Consider the following 23,736-nt stretch of genomic DNA (forward strand, 5'->3'; position numbering starts at 1 on the left):
AGCCCCCACGATTCGTCCTGATACCAGTGCACTCTCCATAACACAATCTCGGCATTGAAGTTCTTGTGGACACGTCTGCCATTCACATGAACTGGATAAACACGTTTGGAATGTCTTTCCTCTTCTAAAGAGGTAGGGTTGCATCAGCTCCATTAGACAGCCTATGTGTAGTGACTGATATATGATATATATGTGATATATATTCTTTCATGGCTCCCAGGAATATACTGTTCATCTTTGCCTCCACTGGGAGACAATGGAGGACTTCTAAGAAAGGTGTGACGATACTGGACATTTTTTGTGATCAATTTCCCCCAGTGATTGATTGAGACCATGTTAATTTTGACCATGGTGCAATTGTTTACCAAACTGTCAGAAAGGAGATCAATAGATCCACCCTGAGGGTGGCTGTATTAGGGGTCATTCTCAGGAGCATAGCTACTGATGGTGCAGCCGGTGCAGTGCACCGGAGCAGAGAGGGGAGGGGGCCCACCTACAACAGCCCCTTGAGCCCTGACGGGGCACCTAAATATGCACGCTGGAGTTCTGAAGGTGAACGAGCATTTAAAAATACTTTTACTTTCGTTTTTATACTGGTGCATTTTCTCTGTGTTTCAAGACAGAGGGTAAATGTCAGTCTAGTCTTCTGACAAATTGGTGTTCATCCTTTTTACATGGAAACTGGTGTTTATTTTTCTTTCCCTTACTGCAAATTTGAGGAATTTGTGACAATCTTGCTAGTGTGAAAGAAACAGCTAGCTGTATGAAGTTGTTTTCATCTAACACAATATTTAAATATCTCTAAATGAACAGTACAGTACAAGTATATAATTTAGGAAAGCACAAATTACACTTTTTCTAATTCTGAAGTGAAATGGAAACAAAGATTTTGATAGGATCAAAGCACATCAAGACACTTTACTTGGTGATGAAGAAATGGTGACGCACAAATGACAAACATTCACTGAAACCAAATTTCCACACATTATAGTTTGATCATTAAACTGAATGACTGTGAAAATGTAATGGTCATTTCCATGGAAAATGTGCTGTCTGCTAATCACAGTGGCTACAACACCATGCTTTAGTAATATATTTGTGACAGTGTGCTCCTAAATGCAACACCAGCTTCATACTACACCATTGCCGCTCTCTTGTTAACTGCACGTGGCACATTTGTGACACTTGTTCTTTGTGTGATTCATGGATTATTCAGAATCCCTCTGATTTCACTACCTGCTAAGGCCATCAGAGCTCTTTCAGCACTAGGAGCTTGCAGGTATCTTCATCAGATTCCCTCAGCTGCAGGAGTGAGACTTTGAGCAGCAGAACCTAGTGAAACACCTGCTGGGGCAATGCAAAGCCTCATTGGGCACTTACTGTGTGGCTGAGCAGTGTGCCTGCTCACGTTTGTGAATGCAGTGCACTCCACTTGGCCCTGCCTACCTGACACCAGCAGAGGTCAGAGAAGAAATTATGCCTATGCTGCTGGATGGCTTTTGAAGACAAGACCGTCACAGCAATCACTGCGTTCAGCATTACCGGTGGAGGGCAAACAATGGCAATTAGTAAAATAACATAGACTGACTTAAAAGAGAGCACTAGAACTGGAAAATGAATGATTTGAGAGTTGTTTTTTAGTTTTATGCTATCCTAAATGCACAGGTAACTTCAAATCAAAGTCCTGATGTCACAAATGCACAATATTTCCTTGTTAAAACCAGAAGTAGGAATAGTTATCCTTCTGAGACCCATGGAAACCGGACAGAATCTCTGAAAACAAAATATTGCTCCCATCAGCGAGATACTTAGAGAGGAGGGACTAGAGTAACTGTTATACACAGTGTTATAGTAGAAATGGGCGAGCCGCCAAATTAACATGGAGAGCCAAACCAAGGAACAGGCTTGGCTCTGGGAGCCCAGGCACAAGCTGAGTGATGGGAATGTTTGACATGGAAATCATGCAACAGATGTTATATAGAAATATGATAAAGTGTCGTTAAAATTAAAAAAAAGTATATTTTTTTACAACTGTTTCACCTTAGTGCATCAGATCATTTCACTGTATTGAGAGTCATTTACTAAAACAGGAACTTGGAAAAATATTCATGAGTCCACCCCTAACTCCGACGAAAATGCCATTAGAGAACTAAGAGCCAAGGGGCATATTAACAAGGGCTTTATCTCTGCTTATTTGGCTTTAAAAGCCAAAGAAGCGGAGATAAAAATATCGCCCTATCAACAACAGGGTGCTAACATGCAAAATCGCATGTTAGCACCCTTTTTCACTACGCTTCCCTTTGCATCTCTAATGAGATGCAAAGTGGGCGTTCCAGAGCAAAATAATAGGAGAAATGTCACTAAGCGACATTTCTCCTATTATCAAGCTTCACGCTAACCCTGTTAGAGACAAAAAAAGCAGAGCTAACCACAGTTAACGCTGCTTTTTTACGTCTGCTAATTTTCAGACTTAGCCATGTAATCCAATGGGAGGTGAATTACATGATTAAGTCCACCATGGGCTATCAACAAGGATATCCCTATCCTTATAGTTTTATCGCTGCATTGCCAGCGATAACCTCCCAAAATGCCGCTATCGCTGGATTTTTTATCGCCTAGGCGGTTAGCGTTGTTAATAACACAATAACCAGGCGATATTATCCAGCGATAGCGGGCGTTAAAAAAAAGTTAACGCTAAGCGCTCTTAGCATTAATTTTCCCTGTTCCTTGTTAATATGCCCCCAAGTTAGTTGTCATGTACACCCTTTATGGAGGCCATATTCAAATTTTACATGGAGCAACATTATAGTCCATTAACTCAAGATAGACTTTTTTAAAGCACACATCGTCATGTATTTCAAGATTTTCTAATATGCAGTGATACAAAAAAAGGAGACATGATAAAATAAAATAGTTATCTAAGATCACACATTTTAATTAAGTGTCCAACCCAGGATTGAACCCAGGTTTTCTGGTTTCACACTGTTTAATTCAGCCACTTGATTGATATCCCTTTCTGACTCCCATTTAACATCAAAGGATAATGGTTTGTGTTTCATTTTTGGTGCATGAGGTTAGAGTGTTGGGTAGCAGCAGAAGTCACGAGAAAGCTCAGCACCTTTTTGGCTCGAGGGCTCAAGCAAACATTGAGCGGAACCAAAGTCTAGATTCCGGCTCGAACCTTCAGTGGCTTACGCACCTCTATGCCAGTTGCGGCTGTTACAGGCAGTAGTGTTGGGGTGGGGGGGATATAGGCGTGATTAACAAAAAAAGAAAAATTCACTTACCCGTCAGCCGCCGATTCTCCTCCATTCTCTTCATTCGATGCAGGAAGCAGACTCCCCTAGCCAATCACGACGCTTCTGTCACCAGCATGATAGCAGCATTGTGATTGGTCTGAGTGCCATGGTTCAGCTCTCAGACAGGCAGTGGGAGCCTGTGCGAGTTCTTCACCCAGGCTGTGCATTACAGCCCAGAGGAAAATATGCTGAGTTCAAATGACTGTTTGACTGGCCCAAGATGGCTGGCCAAACTGCATGCACACTTCGAAAGTGCTCACCATTCATCTCCCTGCTCTGTGGGCAGCCCTGCCAGCCCTGCACCTTCAGAGCCATCTGAAAAATAAAGTAATAATAACATGGTGTTATTATCATTTGATTTTTCCTGTAGGGCGACCCTCCTGAGCCATTGTGGAGGAGCCGCCGCTGCTCTATGCTTTATTTCGAAATTCTGTGTCTGAAATAAGCTAAGATGCTGCTACCAGTGCACTACCTGTTTTTATGTCAGGATATTTTAGCTTACACTGCTGATGGCCAGTGCCACACTTAATCCATGTTTTCAAAGGAAGCTTGCACACAGGGGTTCGTAGGGAAGGAAGATGGAGGATTGAGTCCGCCGTAGGAGAGCATGCAACCCCGGTCACTCCCGCTTCTGCTACTGTTGGGCTTTGACTTTGCCCCCGGCGCAATGTGGATACGGACAGTTTAAAGAGGAGAATTGAGGAGGGTTCTGAAAAAAGTTATCCGATGTTGCCGCTTCTTGCACAAGCGGCACAGTGTTTCCATCAGCTGACCAGGTCCACGAGATGGATAGAGGGGCCGACCAGATCAGTGTTCTGCTACATTTGGCTGATTTCTGCTATGCATGCTTCGCATGGCTCCACAACGAGGGGCTCGTAACCTACATATGCCTGTAACAGCCCCTGCTCCTGCCCTGACTGAGAAAGAGAATGTGCAGACACCTTGTATAGAGACGGCAGGGCGCCGTACAACAAATGTGATACAGGGGCATAACTCTCAACATGGGAAGCCTATGCTCAAGCTTCTACAATCAGGGAAGGCAGCGGGCATTATTCAAACATGTGGAATAGGCACCCCCGCTGGGACATACAAGGATGCAGCTCTTCTTGAGGCAGTACGACCTGAATCTAGTCGAGATAATGTTGCTGTTCCTGCCTTTGGTAGCTGCCAAAGCAAAGAGGAGGCAAGTGCTACACTGTTGCAAGGTAATCTATTAGATACAGAACTTGCTTCACTTTTGGAAGGTTCTGTCAATGTGACTGAACTTAAGGATACTTCTTTGCATACTGTTTCTGTCTGCCATGCTCCAGCTACGCCTCAAATGGGCCATGCCAGATTTGTTAGAAGTGACTCAACTGAGAACACTAGTGCTGTGAATGGAGTGAACTTCTCAAGACGTGGTTGTGATTCTGAAAAAGTGGTCTTAGGGGAAGATTCCTTGGAATACTTGAATGATGGAGCTAGAGGGCAAAAGGAGGCTGACTCTGAGAATGGTGACCTAGACAGAGCCAGGGGTGCAACAGGGACGCAGTCAGGCTGCTGGGCATCTGATCTAAGAACTAATTCAGCAGGCAATAACTCTGCAGAAGAGGAGGCAATTCTAACCTCGCCCACTCCCTTGCTTATTTCCTCGCCTACCCCAGCTATGGGAAGTCTGACAGATACTTCCAGTAATCCAATCATGGCAGGTGGCATACAAACGGAGAAGCAAGCAGAAGCACTAAATACTCTCAGTATAAAAGCGCATACAAAAAAGAAATACACTAAAGGCACAGAAAAAGCTAAGGAGCACTCTATAGTTCCGCGTAATGCTTCAAAGCTGCAGGCTGATGGTAAAATGGCCGGTAAAGTGAGCCCTCTTCGAAAGTGGGCTAAGGGGGAAGTGAGAGACATAATATCAAGGCTATCAGGCTCATTGCTCAGCGGCGATATCCCATCCCCCGGCAACTGTAAGCTCGGACAGTGAGACTCAAGTACAGAGGGAATCTAACATCCTCAAATCTGGGGGTAGAGATGGGGGAACAGCGGTAGACCTCTACCCTACTAATATAACTCTCCCCACAAAAGGAGTTGGGACTGTTCCTAATGATGAGCCCTCATTATCTACGATCCTTCAGGTGCTTTACGATCAGAGAGTAGAGACACAAGAGTATTTCAGTCAAGCCAGGGCAGATAGCAATCTGATACAGCAAGTGCTGTTTGAAGTCTCAGGCAAAGTAGTGGGCTTAACGCAGGAGATAATAGAGCTGCAACAACGTGTGGCAGATACAGAGGATATAACAGCAGCTACAGCTAAAACAACTAAACTACATGATGAACAGCTTTTGTTTCTTAAGGATGAAGTTGAAGATCTTGAAAACAGACAACAAAGGAATAATTTGAGACTTTTTGGCATTGCTGAGGAGAAAGAGGGGACTGATCCCTGTGCATACATTGTGCAGCTGTTCCAGAAGACATTCTCTGATCTTTCCAATTGGGACTGGGACTCGCAGATGCAACGTGCTCATAGACTTCCAGTACTGTTAAGTCAAGAATCTCGAGTCAAACTGCAACATCCTCAACCCATAATTATCTATTTTGGTAACTTCTTACTAAGGCAAGCTGTGTTTTTTCGGGCTCGCCCGGGTATGACCAACTCATTATCATTTTTTGCCAGATCAGACCTCTGTAAGGTAACAACGGAGAGGCGAGGGAGATTGTGTCAGCTGATTGATCCCATGAAAGCAGTGGGGGCACAAGTATTTCTTCAGGAGCCGACATGCTTAAAAGTTATACGTGGTGGACATACTTGGACTTTTCAAACAGCAAGTGAGGCCCAACAGATTCTTAACTCTTGGGGGTCTCTGGTAAGAAAGGCCCCCTGATAACTTTATGGGATAAGCATCTCTACGTACTTTGTCTTATTATCTTTGCCTTTGATGTATGTTTCCCTACTTCAGATCTTGACAGAGGGGTCTCTCCCTTTCTTCCTTCTTTTTTCCCCCCAGGCTTCTCTCTTTTTTTCACGGCTCTCCTCGCTTTGTCATGTTTTTATGCATCAATCAAAGGGAATAAACACAAGAGTTACTATTGAAATGTATCACATTATTTTCAGGAGGGTATGCAGATCAAGATTTTATATGTTTCTGAAGTTGCTTTTCTGTCCAGGTGTTAATAAAGGCAGGGGAGTTAGATAGATGTCACAGAATTTTTGGTCTCTGGGTTTCTATCTACTGTACAATGGAGATAATTAAAAGCCTCTGTTGGAATGTTGCTGGGCTAAATTCTGCTAACAAATGCCAGATGGTCCGAGAGGAGCTGCGAATTTATAAACCTCATATTGTCAGTCTTATTGAAACTCACTTGGCATATAAAGATAGACAATTGCTTAGACAATTAGACTATAAGACAATTGAGTGCACATCTCAGACAGTTTCCATTAGAGGCATTGCTATATTAATTGACAAATCTTTTGATTGTACTTTTCTTAAAACTTCCCTGACACTCGAGGCAGGTGGATAATTATTCAGGTACTGATTAATTTCCTTTCCACAATATTTGTTAGCAGACATTGAATATGGAGTACCTATTAAGAATAATAGTAGGAATTTTCTATTGAATAATGAATGCTTTGCTTCTCCTCTCATAGTCTGAGACTCGCTAAAAAGCATATACAAGGGGAATTAAGATATTATGCATGAAGAAATATCTCATGCTATAGCGGCCCTCCCCTCTTGCAAATCAGCAGGGCATGACGGTATACAAGTCGAGTTCTACAAAATATTTAAGGATTGTCTGATTTCTTTTATGAGCAAGATTATGCATCATATAAGTGTGAGCGGATATGTCCCTAAGTTGTGGGACACAACAAATATTGTTTTCTTCTTAAAAAAGAATAAACCATCAGAAGAGCGTCGGTCATATCACCCGATATCACTTATTAATGCAGTCGCTAAAATATTTTCAAAAGTACTGGCACCACATTTGGCACCTTTTATGGCACAACTGGTTTCTAACTAACAACATGGTTTTATACCAGGCAGAGATACTACGGCACGTGTGAATGCTGCTATAGTAGCCTTTTATGCTGCGAAAAAGCTAAAGTTAGAAATGGGAATGGTCATGCTCGATGCTGAAAAGGCATTCGACCGCGTAACATGGGAATGTCTTTGAGCCATGCTTGCCTAGTGCAATATTCATGGTCACTTTTATGCATGGGTCAGAGCTCTGTATAAACAACCAAGGGCTAAACTAATTTATTTACAGTCGCAATCTACTTCTTTTTTGATACTCAGGGGTACTTGGCAGGACTGTTCCCTCTCCCCTTTACTATTTGCTTTATATATCGAACCTTTCATAAGATCACTTCTTGCTAATTTATCTATTCATCCGGTTCATTTAGGGTCTGGCGAATCAAAAATTATAGCATATGCGGACGATATAGCAGTCTTCTATGCAGACTTAAGGCTATAGATGCAATCCAAACAGAGGACAGAACGTTTGGTTCTTTCTCTGGCTACAAGTTAAATGTAAATAAGAAGCAGGCTCTTCTTAACCATAAAACTAACAGAGTAGTACTAGGGGTTTGTTCAGCAGCAATTTATTTAGGGGTACAGATTACTCCAAATATGGAACAGAACATAAGGTTGAATTATGATCCTTTGCTAAAGTCTGTGACCTCAAAAATAAAGATCTGGCATAAACTACCAATCAGTATTATAGGGCGTTGCAACATTATTAAAATGATTGTTTTACCCAAATGTCTTTATTTGTTTCGGGCGATACCACTAAGAGTTCTTAATTTATTTTTTTCAAGAAACTTGACGGGGCAATTGGTGGTTTTATTTGGAGTTATAAACAGCCGCGTCGTGCCATACGGCATTTAAAACTCCCACATAAACAGGGAGGGCTCCAATTGCCTGATTTTAAACTATACTTTTGAGACTCCTTCGCAGGACGACTTTGTGACCTTCTTTCTGCTAGCAGACAATATTGCTGCTATCGCCTTGCAATCGGTAGCTCCCTGATATATTCCATGATACTCAAGCTAAACTTTGGGCTGGATACGGGATTAGTCAACTTGGGCATCAATATAATACCCATGGGTTCGAACCTTTAAAGACTTACAGAGGGTATCTGGTTTTCCAAATCATCTCTTCTATAAATACCTACAGGTTAGAGACTGTTTATGTGGGCTCAGAGATATAGGAACACCTGTAGAATCTGAAATACTGACCTATTTACACTCAATCACAAAGTTGACTATCAGCAAGGTTTATCAGCTAATTTCCCAATTTTAGGACAATGCTAGCTTGAAGTTAGCATCTAAATGGAGTGAGCTTCAGTGTGAGGATATCAGTTCTGCAGATATCGAAGATGCATTAGGGACTTTGGATGAGGCAGTGCAGTCTACTAATTTAATGCTGCAGCAGTTTAAAACCATATGTATGCTATACTACACTCCGGAACGAATAGCTTGGTGGGCTGCTGACAATGGGGCAATCATAGGAGATAAGGGCATATGTGCTAAATGTGGATTGGTTGCCGCAGATAGTTTACATATGTTTGTCACCGGCCCAGGTTTGATACTCTTCTGGAAAGATGTTGCTCAAATTGTAGGATAATGACTAGGCATTGATATGCAATTAACGGAGGCAGAGAGTATGCTGGGATATAAAGCAGTACCGGACTTTGGTTTAAGATCTCTTTTTTCTGTCATCATAGTAACGGCCCCATTATGCATTGCTCGGGCATGGTTCTCTAAGACGCCGCCTAGGGCATTGGAGTGGTGGGCAATGATAAGAGAAATTTATGAAAGAGAAATGGCTATAGCCAAGACTAGGGGAATTTGCTCTGGGAGGAAATTCTATTGAATTTGGGAGCCTATGGCAAACATAGATTTGTTAAAATGTTAGGCATTATTACAATACTTATGTAGTGGTATATGTATTTGTTTTTGTGTTTGGTGCCTCTCTCTGCCATCTATTCGTATCAGTATAAGTTTCCTATATTTACAATTGATTTATATTGATTTATGCTTGTATAATATTTTTTTTAATGATATATGGCTTTTTGTTTATTCCCAGAGATAAATAAAAAATAAAAATAATGGAAGCTTGCACACCACACTTATTTTGTGTCTTTGAAGCAAGCCTTCTGGTTCTTCAGTACCACACTTGTTCCATGTTTTTGAAGGGACTGTGAATTGGCCCTGCAGTGCCATACTTGTTCCATGTCTTTGACTGAAGGTTGCACTGGCCTTTTAGTACCACATTTGTTCCACTGACTGGCACTGCAGTACCACTCTGTAGCAAAATGAATTCTGCCCATTGAATCCATCCTGATTTTTCACTTTTTAGACCACCTGGCTTTGGGCTTTTTACTATGTGTGAGCCTCACAAATGGTGTCTCATCCATGGTAATAACACACTTAACAGACTGCACATGTTTACCACCAGTGTCCACCTTATAAGATAAGGCCCTTCCAACAAAACAAAGGCAAGGGGCACTTGGCTGGTTACATGTGAACACGTGCACATGAGTGTGCACACATGTGAGGGCTGCGCATGTGAGACTACCATTAGGCACAGCCCATTAATTGTGCACCAGTAGCCTGATACAGGGGAGACTCTGCAGGGTTAAATAGTGACCTGGCATTACAATATTAGAGGGCACTCATAGGCAAAGTCAGTATGGTTTACTGTTTTGTCTGCAGTAACACTTTGTCAAACACATGGGGTAAATCTGCATTGAAGTGCAGTTTTGCTACCCTTTGGCCTACAGAGTGCAGCTAGATATCAAACAGAGGTGAAAAGTGTGCACCCAGTTTAAATATGCAAGTCCAAAGCAGATATATGTACACCTCATTCAAAATTGTAATATTTCTCTGGCTCAGCTCTGAGTCCAGGGATTTTGTCACCTTGGTAGGCCAGGTTAATTACAGTGCTCGCCAACAGAAGGAACAAAGGCCTCCACACACAAAGAGAGCAATTAACAGTGCTTTCATCCGCAACTGAGGAGGTAGGAGTAGGTAAGAATATCTGCATCTGTTAATTAGCTGTCACACTGTCCCAGGGTTGGGACAGCCCAGGCCCACTGAACAAAGGAGGGAACCCAGACCTCTTGAGACAATACAGGAGGGGGATCCTCTTTGACGTTTTGATGTGAAAGGCCCTGTAGTGATGTCAGCTAGAGCCATTGCTGAGGCCCCCAGAGGAAATGTGACCAGAGATTCTTGGATGGCGCCATCTTGAATTATCCAAGCATGCTCTCCAGGAGGGATAGGATGGGGTGGAAAGGTGATGTAACACCAAAGGATTGGCCAGGGGTGGCTGGCTTCTAAAGCATTCCACCCCCACTTAAAAACTCTTGCACAAGGAAGGGAGAGTGCTTTTTATTGGAGCTAGACATTGGGATTGGATTGCGGCAGCCATGGATAACTGGAAGGACAAACCTCCTGATGCCCTCATGGACTAAGGGCTCTGACTACATTTGACCCAAAGACCAGTGGGTCTCTCCAGGACTAGGTAAGTTAGGAGCAAAATGAGACCATTATTGTGCGAAACAGGCCAAAAGGGCCTGAGATATACCAGGGAAAAGGATTTGACCCTTGACCCCCAACTGAGAATCAGAGCACGTGAAGCTCTCTACAAAGTCAACAAAAACCACTGGTTTGGGCCATTGCCCGGGGGTCAATAAAAGTGCTATTAAAACTTTATAAACACTGAGAGGAGGCATGCGTGGGTCTCCTTCCCCTGAGCTCTGGAAGCCTGGCAATCCCAACCCCCATGCCAGCTTTTCTACAAGGGGTCCCAGAACTCAGTTTCTGGGGCCCATCACAACATGGAAATGAATTATCACCCTTGTGCCAGCCCAATAAAAGGAAAAGGGTCCCTGGTCCCAGACGCAATCCAAACAGGAGGGAGCACCATCTTGCTCTCCCTAGAGGAGGGAAGAGGCCCCAGGGACCCAATCTCTGGCACCCCAGTGATGAAGCTCTAGTTCCCATGTCTGAGTGGAGAGGTATTGCCACCACGAAGAAGATACCCTGCCTGCATGAAGGGGGCAGGGGAGAAGAATGTAGTCAGCTCCCGGCTGGCAGAGGAGTATGCCAGCTGAACGGGGAGCCAGCCAGGGCAGCTGGGGGTGGGTTTTCAGAGCTGCCCCCAATGAAAGGGACCATGCAGGATTCCAGCACCCCCAACATGAAAACAATCAAATAGAAGCCACAAGGAATGCGCCTGGAGCCCCTTGATGATATTCACCCTTCCTTATTGGGCTACACCATAATGCCCTGGGGGCTGCAAACTGACAAAGTTTCCACCTGTTTGTGCTTGCCCTGGGACAGCATGGGCCCCACCAACTAGAAAAAGGAGTGGGCACTGCAAGAGTGCAGCAGCCCCTTCCCAAGAAAATCTTAAATAAGTACAGACCCTAAGTTTAAAGGGTCAAAATAATTATGACCTCCCTCACCCTGGCTTTTTAGCCAAAAGTTAAGCACTCCTCAGGGTGGAACGTTTGTCATAAAGCCTGGGAGTGCAGCAATCTCAATTGCTTGGCTCTATAGCTGCATGTTTGGTGGCCTAAGTTGGTTAAAGAAAGACACAGACTTGTATCGTGGTTTCAGAAAGTTTTATTTAAAGGTGCTGTTATTACGGTTATTAATGATAACAAAGACAATATTAGTTATATTGATTGCAGATTGATTGTGATTACTATTGTCAGTGATGTGATGATGCATTATGCTATGTGATTCTGGTCTTTAATTGTGGTGATAATGTTAAGACCAATAGGCCTGCCGCATGATTCAAAGTGAAACCTCCCTAAATGGTTATGTGTCATATTGTACAGGGAGGGGGGTACTGTGATTTTTGGGGTCATGATCCTTTAGAGGTCAAGTGTAATGTTATCAAAAGTATGTCCTCCAACCTTATGTATATTTGTAAATTATTGCATAGTATTAAGTAGTGTCTATGTAATAAATGTACTTTTCCTTTTCTAAAGAAAAGCACAGACTGAACAATCATTTATTGAGTGTTAATATTGCGTGCCAGAAAATGGTGATTACTAGCCCACCCCACCTCCCATAAGTAGGCATTGGACAGCTCAGCTTTGCTACCCTGGGAGAGTCAAGCACTACAATGGTGTGTTTGGTTCCTAGTGTGGGGGAATACTGTGGACCCATTAGTTATGTAGGCCACACAACTAATGGCCCAATTCCTTAAACACACTTGTTCCATGCCTTTGAGGGAAGCTTGCACTGATCCTGCAGTGCCACATGTTTTCAATGTCTTTCAGGGAGACTGTGATCCTGTTGACCAGTGCTATATGTCGAATTTGTGCACATGAGCTCCTGCTCCCTGTTCTCTATCTACTGCTGTGTGTTTTTGGTCTGACCAAAAGAATGCATTAGTTGTCTCGCCGGCCTCTTATTTGCTCACAAATAATGCATAATCCTGTCTATAGAAAATGGGCTTCGGGCAATGCCACTTCCTTTATTCATCAGACAGAGTGCCATTCACATATTAGTTAATCTCTTCACAACAGCAAACATACAATCGGGCAGTGGATCAGCCCTCTGCAGTCATTAGCTTTATTGCCAATGTTTGATTCTGCCTCGTAGACAACCGCCGATCTTTACAATATCTGGCAGTCTGAATAACAGTATTTTGCCTACTTACTCTGTGTTACTCTACATCTAGCAGAGTCCAACCTTTTTAAGTTCATCCCCCAGCAGCTCATGCAAATGCAGACTAATGCTAATTGTGAAAAGAGAGTACCATCAGTTGCACTGGCATTGCCACTGGACCACAACTTTCTTATGTGGAGCACCAAGTGTCACTGCTGTAAGCTTTAGGACCATGCCACCATCTTGAAATTGTATTGTGCAAACTCTGCATACATTATTTACTGTATCAAGATGACAGACCAGTGCGAAGCTTTAGTTTTTCATTTTTATTGAAGCACATGCCCTTCACTTTTAGTTTGCATTTAAAAAAAAGTTATTGTAGCATATGCTTGAAATACAAAGAAAACAACCACCTTTTTGTAGAAGGAAAGTTGGACTTTTTTTGATGCTAAGACACATCCCCGCAAAAGTCCGCAAAGATCAGACTCACATAATCTCTAGTGCTGGTCCAAGTGTGACTAATTGGAGATTAGATAACATCAGTGGACATTCAGGCTTCAGTGCATCTTACCTCAACTGCTTTGACTTGTCCTAGTAGGTAGATGCACCAGATACTCAACCTGTGCCTCCTATACCATCTAGCCAGACTCTGTTGCTTTACAGGGAGCAGAGTTCTTGGTTGTGAGCAGTATACATATGTGAGTGCAGGATAACTGCCATGGTTAGTGAGTGCATTATGACGGAAGTGCCTATGAGAATGCAGGATTAGCATTATCTTTTATGAGAGTAGGGTAAGTGGTTTACAGGTTGAAAGCTGTGCCTGTGTGAGTACAGAGTGAGGCATATGCCTGTGTAAGTGTAGCGTGGGGGATGTGCATATGTGAGGGTAGCAATGGGAATGTTGGTTTCCTGCATGTTGTGTCTTTCTGTGAATGCACTTTACAAGGGCAGAACTGTGGTAGCTGACATTCCAATGAGAATGTCAGCTGGTCATTGGGAATATGTAGAAATGACATGGAATGTGAAGGATGAGAAGCTGGGAAGCAATGCCAGGGGGAAGTTGGGTGCGATCTTCTTCCTGTGAATAAAAAACCTATTATGATGTTTATCTCAATCTGAATACCAGAGTTTTTCTTTAATTACCACACTGGTGATGGAACAGAAGGAAAGTAAAGAAGATCTCAATTCATTCATCTTGCAGAAAAGACAAGAAGCCTGTTCTACCAAGACTTTCAAGATTATTGGAGAGATCTAACCATTTTACTGGAATAACTTAAGCACTGCCTCAAAGCTTGAACTGAAACTAGAGTGACCGTTTATGCACTTTTTCTTCCATTGTGAAGGAAGATAGTCTGGCTGTGCGCACGCCAGCAGCTTTGATCGGCTATGTTGATGTTGGGTGTGCTGTGGTGTTTAAATGCAAAAATGCCAGAAACCGGTCCTAGGAAGCTTGTTTCCGGTCCAGGGAAGGCATGGCTTGGCAGTTCGGGCTGTACTGTTCCCATGAGGCACAGGGTCAGACTGATTTGCATATGGCCATGTCTGAACTGGAGTGGCAGAGTGGGCTAAAGAACGGTGATGGATCAAACCCAGATCTGTTGACTCGGTGTGAGTGTTTGATTGGTTCTGATGCTCCGTCCATCACCACTCCTTTTTGTACCGCTTTGTTCGCCATAGGTCGGCAGGGTATGCTCAGACGTGAGTCCCTTGCTCACTTTGCCACTGGATTCAAGCAAGCCTGGCTGAAGACGGCTGAAATGCCAGAAACCGGTCCTAGGAAGCTTGTTTCCGGTCCAGGGAAGGCATCGCTTGGCAGTTCGGGCTGGACTGTTCCCATGAGGCACAGGGTCAGACTGATTTGCATATGGCCATGTCTGAACTGGAGTGGCAGAGTGGGCTAAAGAACGGTGATGGATCAAACCCAGATCTGTTGATTGGGTGTGAGTGTTTGATTGGTTCTGATGCTCCGTCCATCACCACTCCTTTTTGTACCGTGGTGTTTAAATGTGGCATAGACAACAACATCATATGGTATTTTGGTGTTAGCCAACATATGGAATATTAGTATGATTTTAAATACATTATTGGTTTACTTGCGGATTTAGGGCAGTTGGAAAGCATTGTTTTGAATGAAACTCTCCGTTCGGCTTCTAACATCGCTGGAACGCAGTGCTCAATGTGCTGGATCTCTGCATATTCGGTGCTTGGCATGACGCAGAACGTGCACATTAACGCTGGATTTGTCACCATCTTATGTGAACTTCTAGAGGGCAGAAATCTCCGTAGTGTGATGCCGGATCCAAGAAGTTCAAAACATGCTGTCATTGTATGAAGTGATGACTATTGCAGTGCCATCTAGATGTTGCTAGGTATGCTCACCAGACCTAAGTGAGAGACACTGTGCGACACATAAGAATGACAGTGATAAGCTCACTTGCAAAGCATGCATTTCACAGTAAGACACTCACTTTATAGGCATGTTGCCTCTGGTTCATTCTTCTTGGTTGCAGCGATAGGCTCACTTTTATTTTATTCAGTGATACTTGAAAAGCTTGAGCTCCACAGTGATACGCTCACTACATTAGCGTATCACTTTGAGTTCAGTGACACGCTCACTTTTAAAGCATGTCACCATTGAAGTTTTCTTTTTTTACAGTGATACGTTCACTACTCTGGTATATTATCTTTGAGTTGATTTGCAGAATTACACTCTTACTTAATCTTTTTCTGTGTCTAGCTATATTATTAGAGCGTTTTTCAGTGGTGTCTCACACATGTTTCAGACATATAAATTGAATTAGCATTTAGCATATGGTTTTTTCTCTAGTGATTATATAGTGTGAAGCCAACATCCAGAACGTTACAGCCCCTCCTTTCTTGTTAGCTAACCCTGTATCACCACCCATAACATGGCAAAAGTGGTTAAAAAAAAATTCAACGGTGTGCAAAGGTTTGTGGAGCATCCCTTAGACTGCTTTATTACTTCATAGTCTTGGGGCAGAAGGTCAAGAAGTGTTTGATCCAAAGTGGATTCTGAACATTTCAATGAGTAGAAATCTGGACATTCACTACTGAACAAAAGTGGGCACAATTTTAGAGATATATCATTTTGGGAGGAGGGCTCAAAGTGAAGGGGAGTCAGTGGAATCTTATGTGGCTGATCTAAGAAAATTGGCTTCGTCTTGCAAATATAAAGACCTGGTGGAACAAGAATTTGCAATCAATTCATGCTAGGTTGCAACATAGAGAAAGTGAGAAAAGAATTATGGTTGAGGGATGAACCTAGTCTTGAGGAGGTTTTAGTTGTAACCAAGAAGATTGAGCCCTCGATAAAATGTGTTGAGGTAATCAACAAAGAGTAGGGTAAGAATAAAACTGTACATGCTGTTCAGGTTAATGCTAACAAGAATAAGTGTAAAAATAATTTTGGGGATGAGAGGTTTAAGAATGACCACAGATTTGAAAAGAAGAAAAGTACTTTACAGAAGTGCTGTACGTCTGATTAAAGTGGTCACATTGCTAATGATGATGTATGTCCAGACCGCAAGGCAACTTGTACTATTTGTAGAAAAAAGGAACAATTTGCGGTTGTATGTAGAAGAAAGGAACCAAGACAAACGGTTAGAGCAGTTGCTGTGAATGATGAACAGGACAGTGCTGACACAGATTTTGAATGTGGACAAATGGTATTGCAAATAGGTCAAATGAGTGGGAGCAGTCCCATTGACACAATTTCTGTAGAAGGGGATAAGAAAAGGTCTATGTTTCGAACACAGGGTTACGTCAAGGAAATTTAGGAGTTTTATTAAATCCCTCCAGTAATATGCCTGTCTCTCTGAAAGATAGGATTGATGTGAAAGATGTGGTGATGTCAGCTACAAGCAAAAAATACTTTTGCAGGTGAATGCACAACCTTAATATTGTCTGGTGAGGAATGTTCCTAGTGCAGTAAGGAAGGAAATGAAGCGGGAGATTGAAAGGCTCAAAATTAATGGGATCATTGAGGAGATTGAAGGCACTGAATGGCTTACACCTATTGTGGCAGCCAGAACATCTAATGGCAGTCTGCGTTTGTGTGTAGACTTCAGACATCTGAATAGGAATGTGGTAGTGGATAAGTATCCCCTACCCAATATTTCTGAGTTGCTGATGTTGCTGGATGGGGACAAAGTTTTTAGTACAATTGATCTCGCATCAGCCTATCATCAGGCTGAGTTGGAAGATGCATATAAGGATTTGACGGCCTTTATAACACCTTTTCAAACCTTTTGTTATGTAAAATTACTTTTCAGTCTTGTGTCCGTGGCTGTTGTTTTTCAGCGCGTCATGGAAAGGGTTTTGAAGGGCACAAGAGGGGTGTGAGTGTATTAGGAACATGATGCTCATGTTAGGGAGGTCCCTAAGAGGTTGTGTGAATGTAATCTCACAAGAAAGCTGGGTAAGTGCAAATTTGGCACAAATGCCATAGATTATTTGGGACACACTATTACAGCAGATGGGGCTGCATCCAAAGCAGATCTTCTTGACATCATTTAACCCCTTCAGTGCCCATGACGAGCTGGACTCGTCATGGGCTGCGGTGGCGCTGTGCCCATGACGAGTCCAGCTCGTCATGAACTCCGCCCGCTAATGGAAGGCGCGGCACTGGGCGGGGAAAGGGGCGGGCATGCAAGGGGTTAAAGGATGAGTTCAGTATCTTCCAAATAGTAGTTAATGCAGTTTCTTGGGATGTCTGGATAATATAGTAAGTTTGTCCAGAACTTTGCAGAACTAGTGAGATGTTTGCTGAAAAAAGGGATTGATTTTGAGTGGGCTTGTGAGTGGGAGTTCCAAGTATTGAAGAAGGAACTCAACAGATCATCCACATTAAATAATTTTAATCACCAATACCAGCTGAGACCAGCTATTCGGTCATTCATGGTGAAGCTAGTTTGAAATAAAGACAGATCATAAACCCCTGTGTGAGATTTTCAGAAAAAAAAGAAATTAATTCAGTCTCTGGCAGTATAACTAAATGGGTGATCTTTTTACAGGGGTATGACTTGGAAATTAATTACATACCAGGTGTGGAAAAGATGATTGCTGATGCGCTGTCCAGGTTAATTCCTATTGCTGGTACAAATGAAAAAGAGATTAAGGAGCATTATAATGATGTTGCCGAATTTGTGTGTGAAGTAGAGTGCATGATAATCTCAGAAGAAAGATGGCATGAAGATCTGAAGTGCGATTCAACACTTCAACAAGTAATGCAATTTGTACAACATGGTTGAAATGAAAATTGAAATATTTCAGATGGATATTAAGCATTCTGGTCTGTGAAGAAAGAATTGTCTGAACACAGTGAATTATTGTTTCGAGAGATGAGACTTGCTCCTACAGCTCTTAAAGAAGACTTCATTGCATTGCCACATGAATGTCTTTAAGGTATATCCAAGACGAAATAGACACTACGCAGTTCATACTGGGGGCCAGGATTGGACCTGCAAGTTGAGAGAGCGGTGAAAGATTATGTGCTGCATGCCCGTAGCAGAAATATAGAAAGCCAAGAACCCATGGTGATCAGGGACAGTGGCGTAACAAATGTTTAAGGACCCCCCTGCAATGTACACGGAGGGGCCCCCTCTCCGGATGTAAAACAGAGCGCTCAGCTTTAAGTACTGTGCTGAGGGGCCCTCTGCAGCTCGGGGGCCCCCCGCACCACGGGGATGCGGGGGCCTGTATTACGCCCCTGATCAGGGAGTGTCCGACAGGTCCATGGAAAGACATTGTACTAGATGTTGTTGGACCTATTCATGGAGATGGATGTGAAAAGTTTGTACTTGTTGTGGTTGACATGTTCTCAAGGTGGCCAGAAATTTGTTTCACAAGGGGAATAGAAATCAAACATGTGGTAACATTTTTGAAAGAACTTATAGCGAGAGAAGAAATTCCTGAAACATTACTCACTGACAATGGTATTCAAATAGTTTCAATGAAAATGGAGGAGTTCCTGAGTGAAAAGGGGATTAAACACAGGAAGTGTTCTTTCTATCATCTAGAAACAAATGGCATGGAACCTATTGGCTTAGAAATAAACGACATGGAACCTATTGGCTTTATTTCTGCTTTTTAGAGCTATAGCTTTTGCCTACAGAACTACAGTGCAGATATTGCAAATTCAATAGTGTGTGTATGAGAATGATGGTGAGTTGTGATTTTTCAGATGCATAATCTGTTAAAGGAGGTTGAGGAGTGTCAGGGGTAGGTGACAGGCTGAGATGTCACCTTAATGAGGGGGCCCAGTTACTTTTCTTACACCAGGATCATTGGTAATTCTAAGCTCTGATAATGAAAATTTGTGTTTTTGATTACTTAGAGTGATTAAAGGCCAAAGGTGCAATCAGGTGAGGACATACACTAACCTGTATGGTTTGGGTCCTATGGAGGCCATGTGGATCCACCACTTCCTTACTCACTTGCAACTGCAGACGTGAATAATCACAGGCTAAGTGAGACAAGTGAGCAGGGGAAATTGGAATGCGAGAGACAGAAAGAGATCACACCTTTTGTGATGCTGGGTGCACAGTTATCAGGCAGGTATGCATCCACAGTCTGCTTACTACTGTGCGCTGGATGTAATGTACCAAGCGTAACATTGATATGATAGAAAAGGCAACAGGTTATACTGCCATCATTACACCACTAACTAGATTCAAATGAAAGACCTTGGAATTCCCAATGTGGTTAGATACCTGCTATAGAGGTTTAGCTTGCTCTCCCTCTAAAGTGCAGTGTATAGTACTAATGTTGAACAAAACTTCAAAATTCAGCTTCTGGTTGAGTATGTAAATGTATTTGTTTAAAGCTGTGAATAAATAAACAATGGAGCAGTGGCTCCTCAGCATTAATAAGCTTAGGAGCTGATCTCCCAGAAAGAAGGTAACACAGACATTTATACACTGTTTCTGAATTTTGCAGTACAAGTCACCTGCTCATGGGCCTTCAAGTATCAGCTTTATGTATGTATTCAATGCAAGTACAGATTTGTTTAAAACACACTGTCATGTGCCAAGACCGTGCCTCATATTAGCTAAGAGATGGTAACGTTGGCATTTATAGATTTCAGTACTGTCAAGAAAACATAGCAGTTCTACGCCTCCTTAATTAAACAGCAGGGTGAGCAATTTAAATGTATCCAATATAAGTGTTTTTTAAGAATATTCCATTGTGCTATGATCGTAATACAAAAAGGGTTTTACAGCTATTACTAAAATAAATTCAAATAAACATTATACAGAAACAATGATTTACTTCTAAAAATTCCAGTCCCTAGTTGGCAAGGGTGTGCACCTTTGTCCAAGTAGGAACCATTCTTCCCAGTTAGGGTATGGGAGTTACACTCCTAAAATAACCCCTGTTCACCCCCTTGGTAGCTGGGCACGAGCAGTCAGGCTTATCGCAGAACAGTGTTAAAAGCAGCTGCACATAACCAACAGTAATGAAGTGAAACCCCTACAAAAAGACACCACACCAGTTTAGAAAAATATCCAATATTTGTATATATCCAAAACAAGACCAAAACTATAAAAATCCAACATACAGTACTTGAGAAATGTATACTTTGCAAGATATCCAGAAAATTGCAGAAATACCACCAAAACACAGTTCGTACGAGTCAGTAGCTCCTTCCGGGGTTATCGCAAAGCTGAAAACAACAGAGCCTAACAGTTCCAGTCGACTGTGTCGGTACGGGCTAGCGAAAGTAGGGACAGACTCAGGAACAGTACCTTTCTCATTGCGGCTGTCCCGTTGGTGTGAGCCGGTCGTGGCAACCATCGCAGTTCAGTTGCAAAATCGAAGCGGTGCAGGGTGCGGTGCCCTCACGATGCGGTGCAGGTACTGGCTTTGTGATGATAGTCCAGACGGCGGCGGTGATACCAAGGCATACGGTGCAGGGTGAGGTGGTGCTCGATGCAGTGCTGGCAGGTTGCAGTGCAGGCGACAGAGCCGGTTAGCAGAGCTGGCGTCAACCGGCCCAGACTGCTGTGAAGGACGAGGCGGTGCACCGTGAAACTTACGAGCAGTGCCCCAAGCCACAATGCGGTCACGGGTGTCGAAGCCAGCAGCAGCAACGGCATTGGTGAGACCAGGATGGCAAAGTGAAGCAAGGCGGTGCAGAATGTGGTGCCCACAGGTCACAGTGCAAGTAGCCGATTGGTGGCTGCAGCAGTCGGTGAGACAAGGGTTGCAGTGCAAGATGTGGACAGTGCCTTATGTGGTGCCGTCAGGACACGGAGCCAGTAACGGAGTCGATGACGGAGTCGGTTGTTTTACCCTTCTCTGTGGCAACTGAAACAGTGGTTCCAGAAGCAGTACCCAGAGGTTGGTGATGTATTTGCAGTGCAAACACGGGAAGAATTGGGAACCGGGAGTAATGTTAGAAAGGTAGGAGGTCCAGTACCCTGACTCCCAAGAAATCAGTATTCAAACAAAGGGGTAACTGTTCCTCTAAAAAAGAGAGAATCAAGACCAGGTAGATAACAGTGACACTCACATAGAATCAATTAGTGTGAGTGGTAGAGGAATTACTCCTATAATTTATAGTGCCCTCACACACCCTAGCGGGTGTCATGCTTCATCATAGGGCGATGCTCCTCGTGGGGGTGGCGCTGCAGTCCCTCACGGGCCCCGCAAGAGGGCTCTTTCACGGAGATCTTTTTAAGGAGTCGCCGCAGTTGTGCGTGGGTGTATGAGGGCTATGTGAAAGGGAGGAGTGTGTTAAAATTACTAGATGGAACCCTGAACCGAAGTTTTTATTCACGGGTCCGATCTGTAAATTAAAATGGGGTGGATCCTGGAGTACCTCTATGGAAAATAATTTTGAGGGCAGGTGTATAACTAGCTGCTGCTCACAGGATCAATGTGATAGTATTAAGAATACGTGATGGGGTCAACATGTTTCGCGCACTCAGGTGGTCCATAAGGGATCCATTTGTGCTTCGTCAGGACCAGTGATAAGGATAAAAAAAAATTGTGATGAAAAAAGCGGATTCCAGGAGGAGCCTGTGAATCAGAATACCTTTGAATTAAAGGAAGATGCGTCCATGCGCTGAAGGTGCTTTCGTTTAAAGGACCTGAATCCAACCTGGAAAAGATAATAAAAAGAGAAAGCAAAAAAACAAACAATAATAGTCACTATGTTAGTTGGATTAATATTGATCGTGGCTATGTCCTGTATGGTAATGTGAAAACACAAACTCACAACACATGCACTGCTCAATAGTGACCAAAAAGAAGATTCTCATGCTAGTGTACTCAACAATAACAAATTTGTATACAGATAAAAGGAGTACTCAGACAAATAATGTAGAATGGCTTATAAAGTGCACAAACCCAGAGCCAGGGTCATAATTGTTGATAGTATATGGACAGAGACAGTTGTCTGTGAGTGGGCTCAATATTGATAAGGAGTGCTAATAGGAACGGACACACGGATTGGGCAGAGAAGCGGATGGTAAAAAGGAAACTAAAATACAGGTGAATAACCAGAAGTGCATAAGACTAAATGAACTCACGGCGCTAACAAAAAAAACAACAGAATCAACAGAAATTGGAGCCTACCCCTCCAGTAGAAGAGCGTGCTCCTTCGGCACCGTCCGGATGGTCGGGCTGAGAAACTAATAAAAAAATATATATAATAATAATCAAAGTCGGAGCAGAGAGGTATCGTAACAAAGGTCGAGTGCATGGTCAGAACTAGAAAAGAAGCGAGGCGCTTAATGTGCACTTACTTGTTCTCGCCTGATGGTGGGTGGTGTGACCTACCCCTCCGTCACGGATGCCGGGAGTAAGATGATAAGGATGAAATACTATCCTTAAATATCTAATGTAAAGCTGTAGTTGCCCACTCCTTTTTAAGAGAGTTGGAACCTGTACCGCCATCTCTCAAAACTGGTACTGCGCTTAATCATTGGACTTCGTTAAGACAATTTCTCAGACCATTACTGTTCCCAAATATTCCAAAATTCTAATCTTTTGCTATTTACACCAGCTCTATTCAACAGGTTTATTCTAAGCACTGAATTCAACCATTCTTCTACTTTAGGAGACAGAGGGTTAACCCATTTAATACAAATCTCCCGCCTGGCAACTAACATCAATAAAAAGAGTAGATTTCTTTGTTATTTACTAAGGCTGGAACTTCCACTATGGTCTATATTCACCCCAAACAGTATTAATTGGGTGCTTACCTGTACTTCTTGATGGAATACCTCAGAGAGTATCTTACCCACTTTTTTCCAGTAGTTTTGGAGGTGGGGGCACTGCCAGAACATATGGATGTTGTTGGCCCAATCTTCTCCGCATTTAGGGCATCTCTTTACCCCTTCTTTTTTCCATTTCGACAACTTCTTAAGATATTTGCCATAATAAGGATACATCCAACGATGGCAGCACCTTCCCCCAGATCTCGTTGGGTAGGATGAATTCCTCTCGTCCTTCATTGATAGGCGCCCAATTCCCAAATGCTACCTCTTTCTTCCCAAATTCCCCTTGGAATTTCGGCTCCAGTTCTGGATTTCCTACCCCGTCTTTTCCCAGGGATTTAGCCCAACTTATAAGTTGATAATGTTTACACATAGATAGACCCCCGTTGGTTAGAACTAACAGACGATCCCAGTCAACAATAGTGGACCCAGTCAATATTTGTCCCCATTCCACTACTCCACCTTCTCTCAGCGGCACCGATAATGAATCCTTCAAACATTCCGGCGTTCCCGGTGAGTCCCAAATAGGGGCATGTTGACCGTAATAGGGGATCTTCCACAAACGCCTTATCTGAGCCCACAATCT

Source organism: Triturus cristatus, chromosome 6, assembly GCF_964204655.1.
Source record: "Triturus cristatus chromosome 6, aTriCri1.1, whole genome shotgun sequence".
Classification (NCBI taxonomy): domain Eukaryota; kingdom Metazoa; phylum Chordata; class Amphibia; order Caudata; family Salamandridae; genus Triturus; species Triturus cristatus.